Genomic DNA, 9683 nt, shown 5'->3' on the forward strand with positions numbered 1-9683 from the left:
AGTGCATTCCACTTCTCGGTCTCGAGCTAGACTCAATCCTGTATCACACTTTTCTTTCCCTATAGAGGGTGTCTGGGCTCTGCTCAGCCAAATTTTGTCTGGGTCTTACAGTGCGTTTTCGCCATTGTCTGCGCTTACTGGGGGTGATGGCTCCTGTGATAGAAAGCGTTCCCCTGGGGCTATTGTTGATGCAGCACTGAGGGCTAGCCACTCTGAATGTGTCTCGCCTTAACCGGTCACATCGGGTGTCCCTCTGCTATTGTCAGGGGGCTCCCATGGGCTGATTTGTATCCCGCAAGATGATCAGGACAGACGTATCCCCCTAGGGTGGACAGTGGTGGGGAGCGAACAGCATGTTGATTACCTGGAGCTCCTAATGTTGTATCTAGCGCTCAGGCACTTCTTCCTGCTTTTGTCAGGGCGGCGTGTGTTGGTCAGAACCGACAGTGTGTCAGTGGTAGCGTACATAACCTTGGCTCGCTCCCTATTGCTGGGAAGCAGTGCACACATACTCTCGCTTCGGGCCACGCATGTCCTCGGTTGCCTCAAATGGGCCTGGCCCCTGAGAGGGCCAATCTGAGGTTTACCTCCGAACGTTATTGCTACTATTCAGTCCACAAGGGTGCCCTCCATAAGAGATCTGTATGCGTATAAGTGGCAAGTGTTTGAGCTTTTGTGCCAATATAAAGGACTTGTTCCTTTTCAGTGCTCTGTAAGGGACAACCTAATGTTCCTAATAGGGGTTTTCGAGCAGAGTCGGGCATTCACCACTATAAAAGTGTACATGGCCGCTATCTCAGCATCTCATGTGGGAATTGACGGAGCCACACCGGGGCCCGGGGCCCACCCCCAGGTTGTGCGGTTCCTGAAAGGTGTGCACTGTCTCAGACCAGTCTTTACATCTATTGCGCCCACGTGGGATTTGACTCTGGTTTTGGAGGTATTGTGTGCAGCTCCTTTTGAACCTCTGGAGACAGGAGATCTGAATATCTTCTCCTACTGTTCATGGCTTTGGCCTCGGCTAAACGTGTTTGGGACCTCCACGTGTTATCCGTACCTTCAGGGCGAAGGCCACTGTCCTACAGGTTCTTAGCTTTGGAGCTATTTCCCTTTGCCTCCTCCTTTTGCTTCTGAAGAGAAACAGAGCTTACATGCCTTGTGTCCAGTATGAACTTCACGCATATACATTGAGCGGACCCAAAGTTATGTGACCAGATTTTTGTCTGTTTTGCAAATTCAGCTCGCAGCAGGGTGTCCTTTAAGCAGCGTCTCTCCCACTGGGTTGTGGCGTCTCTCCCTGGCATATGGCAGCAAGGTTCAAGGGTTACCTAGTGGTGTATGTGTCCACTCCACCAGGGTTCTGGCAGCATCTTGGGCAGAATTGAAAAGGTTGACTGTAGTGTATATTAGTGCTGCAGCAAGAAGGGAATCACACCACCACTTTTGTGAGGTTTTATCGCTTAGATGTCACTTCTCCCAGTGTAGCCCACAGTGTGCTTACAATGGGACAAGAGAGGGTCATTTGGCACTCCGTGTGCGCAATACCCAGACTACCACATCTTGCCATGAGCCATTTGATTTGGTATCCATTGGGGCCGGCTTTGGGAGAGATATCAATTCCCCATATTTGTATTGTACAGAGAGTACCAAATGAAAGGGAACGTAACGTTAACGACTACAAATACTGTTTCCAGAAGGAGGAAAATGAGGTACAATACCTGGGCTACGTTCAGTAAGTTTTTACATTCTGGAACGTTCAATTGACATCCAGGATTGTAACATACCCTGTTTCACGGAAACATGGCTCTCTGGGTACATGTTGTCGGAGTCGGTACAGCCACTGGGATTATTTGTGCGTCGCGCCGACAGGAATAAACATCTCTCAGTGAAGAAGAAGGATTAACGACTCATGGTGTAATTGTACAAGCATACAGGAACTCAAGTCCTTCTGTTCACTCAAGTCCTAGAATTCCTCACAATCAAATGCTGTCCGTATTATCTCCCAAGTTAATTATTGTCGGTTATTATCACTGCGGTGTATATCCCCCCCACGCTGACACCACGACGGCCCTCAAGGAACTCCAATGGACCTTATGCAAACTGGAAACCATATACAGTATCCGAAGGCTGCATTTATTGTAGCTGGGGATTTTAACAAAGCAAATTTGAGAACAAGGCTACCTAAATTCTATCAGCATATCGATTGTAGTACCCGGGCTGGCAAAACACTTGATCACTGCTGCTCTAACTTCCGCGATGCATACAAGGCCCTCCCCCGCCCTCTGTTCGGCAAAGCCGATCACGACTCCATTTTGCTTCTTCCCTGCTATAGGCAGAAACTCAAACAGGATGTTCCCGTGACTAGGACCATTCAATGGTGGTCTGACCAATTGTAATCCACGCTTCAAGATTGTTTTGATCACGCGGACTGGGACATGTTCCGGGTAGCCTCAGATAATAATATAGATTTATACGCTGATTCAGTGAGTGAGTTTAGAAGGAAGTGCATAGGAGATGTTGTTCCCACTGTGACTATTAAAACCTAACCTAACCAGAAACCGTGGATAGATGGCGGCATTCAAGCAAAACTTAAATCGCGAACCACCGCATTTAACCATGGAAAGATGACCGGGAATATGGCTGAATACAAACAGTGTAGTTATTCCCCCTGTAAGGCAATCAAAACAGCGAAACGTCAGTATAAGGACAAAATGGAGTCATAATTCAACGGCTCAGACACGAGACGTATGTGACATTGTCTACAGGCAATCACGAACTACAAAAAGAAAATCAGCAACATCATGGACACCGGCGGCTTGCTTCCAAACAAACTAAAACATTCTTTGCCCGCTTTGAGGATAATACAGTGTTACCGACGTAACAGACTAGCTGGATGGTATGTTTAAGGACATATTCAATCTCTTCCTCTTCCAGTCTACTGTCCCTACATGCTTCAAGATGGCCACCATTGTTCCTGCACTCAAGAAGTGCTTTGAGAGACTAGTCAAGGATCATATCACCTCCACCTTACCTGTCACCCTAGACCCACTGTAATTTGCATACCGCCCCAATAGGTCCACAGACGATGCAATCGCCATCACACGGCACACTGCCCTATCCCATCTGGACAAGAGGAATACTGTAATAATGCTGTTCATTGACTACAGCTTAGCATTCAACACCATAGTACCCTCCAAGCTCATCATTAAGCTTGAGGCCCTGGGTCTCAACCCCGCTCTGTGCGATTGTGTCCTGGACTTCCTGACGGGCTGCTCCCAGGTGGTGAAGGTAGGAAACAACATCTCCACTTCGCTGATTCTCAACACTGGGGCCCCACAAGGCAGGAGAAGACATGGGCGGTTGGGGGCTGCAGGATCCAGGGGGAGACAATCTGGATGGGAGTGCCGCATCACCTCTGGTGCCTCCTGACCATTTGTGATTGATTAGGGAGAGCGGACTAGCAGAGCTCCCAATGTCACTCTCCAATTAAATAACTCTCACCACTGAACTGCTGCCGCCCCCTTTCCTGATCAATCTCTGGCGCTCTTCCTCTTGGATTCTCTCTTACTATCAGTACATCCTCCCTCTCTTGCTCTATCTAACACCTTTGCATCTAATTTAACTTTTTAAACATCTGTCTATTCATAATATCTCCCTCAACTATTTCTCCCCATCCCTCACTTCCACTCAACCTTATTTTCCTGCCTTCCCCTCCCTAATTTCTCTTTTTCCACCACTCTGACCCATACATCCACCCATCCTCTCTCATTTAAAGGTCAAAATCATGTTTTCCATGAAATTGTATGATATTTGGATGAAACCAGATCAAAGTATGATGACTAAAGTATGAAAAATGACTGTTGCATCTACATTGATAAAGCTTGATCATAAAGTTACTGGTCCCCTCTCCCATGTCAAACACTTGGATTCAGGAGCAGGATTATTAAGGGTAGTTAGCCATGTGAGAAAAATACATTTTTCTTTGATTTTCAGCATTTCTATCCCCCAAAAATATTATGAGTGATATTTTAATCACTCAAAAGGCTATTTTACATGGGAATCAGAATGACTGTTAGGGACATTTATGCTCTCTCACCTACTTTTACAGATCTGGCAGAAAGAGGCTGCTCTTTCTATTGGTTTGGGTCACTTCTTCAGCTCTGTGCACTACGGTACATCATAGAGGAGACAAGGATTGTCACGTCCTGGCCATAGTAAGATGTTATTTTCTATGGTAGAGTTGGTTAGGGCGTGACAGGGGGTGTTTTGTGTTTTTCTATGTTTTCTATATCTATGTTTAGTTCTAGTTTTCAATTTCTATGTTGTTGTTTTTTGGGATGATCTCCAATTAGAGGCAGCTGGTCCTCGTTGTCTCTAATTGGAGATCATATTTCAGTAGGGTTTTTTTCCACCTGTGTTTGTGGGTAGTTATTTTCTGTTTAGGTAGTTTATGTTCCTGACAGAACTGTGAGCTGATTGTTTTCTCTTTGTTATTTTGTCTTTAGTGTTTTTGAGAAATACATTTCATCATGAGCACTCAGCACGCTGCGCTTTGGTCCCCTCTCTATGACAGGCGTTACAAGGATGGAGAGAATACCTAGATTCTAGCATGACAATTAAAAAAGCATGCTTGTCCAATAATGCAAGAGGTAAAGAACAGTAAGCACAAAACAAAAGACACAATAATATAATTATCTAAAACGTCCTCTTTCTCAGGTTTCTCTTTCTTTATTCCTTATTAACTTCCTCTCAGTTACAGTGTTAGTCTCTAGTTCAAGTGGCACTACCAATCCCTAACATGAATATGCTCAGTCCTCCCCTCCCTTAATTGGACATGGCATGTGCGCATATATACAGTAGCTGCCCTCTCTGAGAAAGAACAATGTTCTGGTTTTACCCAGCTAATGACATTGTGATATGAAATAACCACCAACCCTGATACACAGACACCATCGTGTTGGACTATTAGTCTACATCTGTGGCTTTGATAAGGGTGGTCTCCTATTGTGTTATTAAACACAGCTTTAATTAGAGTCACTGAGCTACGTCCCAAATGGCACATTGTTCCCTATATAGCACATTGCTTTGACCAGAGCCCTATGTAAGGAACAGGGTGCCATTTGTGATGCAGCCATAGTGTAGCTAAAAAGCTGTGGAACAAATGGGTAATAGCATATTGGTTTGCTGCAGAGGTCTGTCAACATAGCATAGACAAGCAGCATGACTGTATTGGGTCAGTCTTTTACTGCACTCTTTGTTGCCTAAGGAGCCCAGTTAGTGGCTAATTGGATGAAAAACCTAACTTTCTCTAGATGGGAACCGAAATATGTATAGGTTGTCGCGACAAATGTGGAGGAACGGTAAAACTATCAATTTAAAAAATGTGGAACTTGCATTGCAGGCCAAATTGGAGCAGCAATTAAGGCAAATATTTAAATAATGTAAAAACATATTGCACTGTTATGATTTTTTGGGGGCTTACACATTACTGACAGACAATTCAATATTTCAAGACCATAATTAAAATTCAGATTGAATGGACTATTCTAAATATGATTCCCTTTCCAGTCCAATTATTTATCTTCTGAAACAAACCAAATGCTCAATAGCGGGTTCAAAGTGAACCACAAGACGTCTAAAAGCTCATTTAGAAAAAGCATAGAAAGAAACATCTAAAAACATAGGCCTCAAAAAAGTACTGACAGACAATGTGAATAGCTACTGTACTGAAGTTTATTAAAAGCTATTTGCAAGTTTAGGCCCCCTGGATGGCTTGAAATGACATAAATTCCATGACTCATCATAGCCCTATCTCCCTATATGTATTTATTTTAAGTTAGCTCAGAGTCCCATCAAAACCACAAACATTTAAAACACTTTAGATGGTGCCATCTGCCGCCACTATAAAACTGGTCAGTTAGCAGCACTGTAAGACTTTTCTGTAATTTCAACAGTAAAACACTGTAGAATGCACAGTAAAATACTGTTTGTTTGTTTTACAGCACACTGTAAGACTTTTCTGTAAATTCAACATAAACCACTGTAGAATGGACATTAAAGGTCATGAACAGTTCAAATCAGGTTTTTCATTAAATTAGATGATATTTGGATGAAACCAAATCAAAGTATGATGACCAAAGTGTAACAAATGACTGTTGCATCTACATTGATAAAGTTTAAAGTTACTGGTATTTTCCCCCATGTCAAACACTTAAATTAAGTATGCAGGATTATTAAGCGGATATGATAACATCCCCCTAACTCTCATTTTAATACACCAATGGTAACATGATATTCTCTTCCCTAATTTAAATAAGTACCGACTTGTAACCAACAGTGATAGCCAACAAAGGCGTGTTTGCGGAGGGCCTACTCTACTAGTGCCACAGTTTGACAGTAGGGTGTCAGCAAATACAATTAAAAGTTTATACTATTCATCCATGGCAAAGATACTCATATGTCTCCCCTTTCCTCTGTCTGGTGTTAGCTAGTTACTGGTTAGCTAGGTGTTCAGTCAGCATGAAAGAAAAGGGGGGTAAGGGTCATTCAAAACTCTGACGCAGTTGTCAAGTCAACACTTCTGTCAGTACTACTGTCAACTGCATCACAAGAGAAATGCCAAATGGGAGCTGTATTAAAAAACGGACACCACTAGCTAAGTTTCAATCCAATTTGTGACAGATTTTAATGTGAATATTCTAAAATCTGTATAAAACAACATGCACATTTTCCCACTGAAGATGTTTCCATCAGACAGACTTCTTTTGGATAAAAGTCCAAAATACTGAATGAAAAATACAAATTAATGGGTTTCCATTGCATTTTCAATGAAGCTGATGGTTTTGCCACAAAAACTGTTGCGTTATATAGCAAATGTACCCACTCTGGTCTTGGCACCATAGCCAGGGGGAAGTAGTTTGGGGTGGGTTTGCATGTGCTCTAGCCAACAGCTTGCAGATACAGTGCAGGTAGGCTAACTACATGATGAGATTATTATGGATAAGAGCAAAAATTGTTTTTATTTGTCAAACGGCAGCCAAGCACTGATCATCATGTCATCAGAATAAGACCCTCAATATTTCAAGGAGCATCAAGCTCATCAAGTGCACTTTCACCACCCTGTGAAGTTCATCATAATCTATTTAATCTGTAGCCTAATAAACTGCATGGTTTCCCGAGTCTTAGTAGGAGGACCACACAACATATAGCTTTGCTCCAAGTTTACATCGATATATATGGTGGCTATTATATCAATATTTGCGCATAAAGGTGTTTCCCCTGCCATTTCTCGCATAATTATTATTTTCCCGACACAAAAAAATCTCACCATGTCGAACGAACAAATAGTCTGTCGGAATTTATAAAATTGCAGAGTTTGAACAAATTACTACTCTTCTTGGTTGCACCTCATCTATCCATTGCAATCCAACAATTATCAGAACCATTTCTGTTGAATATACAGATAAATAATTTGTTAGTATCTTCCATAGATTAACATTGAACTCTGGAATAAATACAGCTGCTCCTGTCTTCCCATTCATTGGATCCTTTTAATAATCTGTATACACTGAAAGGCAAGAATAAAACTGATTACTAATACATTGATCCACTATTGTTCCTACATTATCTTTATCACGCCACTGTCTTTTCATCAATCAGGCTAAGATTAAAATGTGGTCTTATAGAAAACCATGGTGGCACATTTCCTATTGACACAGATGGCCCTATAACAAGGTCCCTGAGTCCATATTCATCAACCCTTTTCCCAATCTCTGTACCAAAACCCCTCTTTTGATATCATTCATATTCCCAGCAGTCTTCCAATACTGTCAGTGTAGGATGATCTACCATACTACCCTACAGTCTTGCCCAGTATTCCAGGGCTAGTTTAACTTGTTTAAGGGATAGTGGCCTTTTCCCAGTATCTACTTGTAAAGCCTCAACCGGTGTGGTTTTAAATGCACCATCGCATGTCCTGAGTGCCCACGCTTGCATCCTATCAAGGCGCAACAGTGATGTAAAAGCCGCAGAACCATATACAAAGCACCCATAATCTATGGACAATCTCATCAAAGTACAATAAATATTCAGTAAAGATTGACTATCTGCCCCCAATCATGCCCAAATATTGTCCTCATAAGATTAAATACTTTCTTACATTTAGTGTCAATGCATGTAATATTGCGTCTCCATATTTCATCAAACCATAGCCCCAAATACATAAATGTTGTTACCCTTTCCATTTGTTCGCCATATAATTGAACACTGACATCTTCCTAAATCTTTTTGTTCGTGAACAACATGTGGCAAGATTTAGATACAGATAACTTGAAACACCATGATAAGGACCATTCCTCTACTGCTACAACAGCACCTTTCATTTTCTCTATTACATAAGGAATATTCCTTCCCCTTTTCCAAATGGCACCTTCATCTGGATTTAAGGCTGCCTCTATACCCTTCTGATATCCCCAAAGATATCATCAACATGAATAAGATAGAACTAATAGTACTACCCTGTGGAGTTCCATTTTCCACCTCATTCGCTTGATAACTCCGATCCCATCCTGACCTGGAAGGTTTGGTCAAACAAGAAATCCACAATCAAGTTGTACATTCTCCCACTAATATCCATTCCATTCATATCAATTCAATAAAATGTAATCAGTAGACCTTTCCTCCCCATTCTATTATATGCTTTTTTGGCCATGTCGCTTGGTTCACAGCAGCACTGACGGATGTGTTGTAATGACAACTTTGTCAGAGTTTTGAATGACCCTTCCCACCTTTTGGTTCCATGTTGGCTGAAGACCTAGCTAACCAGTAACTAGCTAACACCAGATAGAGATGAAAGGGGAGACATATAAGTATCTTTGCCATAGATGAATAGTGTAAACTTTTAATAATATTTGCTGACACCCTACAGTCAACTTTTGGCACCAGTAGAATAGCTATGTAATTATTCATGGGTTGCATGTTTCCTCACGATATTGTTTTGAACGGTCGCTTTGTACTGATACCCAACTGAGCATTCTACTCAATGCATCGTCAATGAGTGCTGATGAAGATTTAATCAAAAGTGCAATACAGTGGCTTGGAAATACAATGACTTTCAAAGGGAGGCGGCCGGTAGTATAGTGGTTAGCGTTGGGCCAGTAACCAAAAGGTTGCTGGTTCGAATTCCCAAGCCAACTAGGTGAAAAATAGGTTGATGTGGTCGTCCTGAGCACACTGCACAAAGCGGCTGAGGTCAGTGATCGTGAGGAGAGGAAGCCAGCCATCATCCTGGACTATAATCACAACAAAGGAGGCGTGGACATCCTGGACAAGGTGATTGGAACTTACAGCTGTAGGAGGATGACTGCCCGCTGGCCCCTGGTCATCTTCCATAACATCATTGATGTGTCCTCATTCAATGCCTTCATGATATGGAACAAGGTCAACCCTACCTGGATGCCTGATAAGCAGAACAAGAGGAGGGTGTTCCTGGAGCAGCTGGGAAAGGCACTTGTAACCCCACACATTCAAAGAAGGAAGTGCCTCCCCCGCACAGCAGCCTCTGCAGCGCTTGTGAAAGCTGTTCAGGGGACAGAATCTTGTCCTGATCCACCTGAGCCTGCAGCTGGGGCAGGCAAAAGGAGGAGATGCCAATTCTGCCCCCCCCCAAAAAAGGACTGTAAAAC

Source organism: Salmo trutta, chromosome 6 (assembly GCF_901001165.1).
Source record: "Salmo trutta chromosome 6, fSalTru1.1, whole genome shotgun sequence".
NCBI classification, from domain to species: Eukaryota; Metazoa; Chordata; class Actinopteri; order Salmoniformes; family Salmonidae; genus Salmo; species Salmo trutta.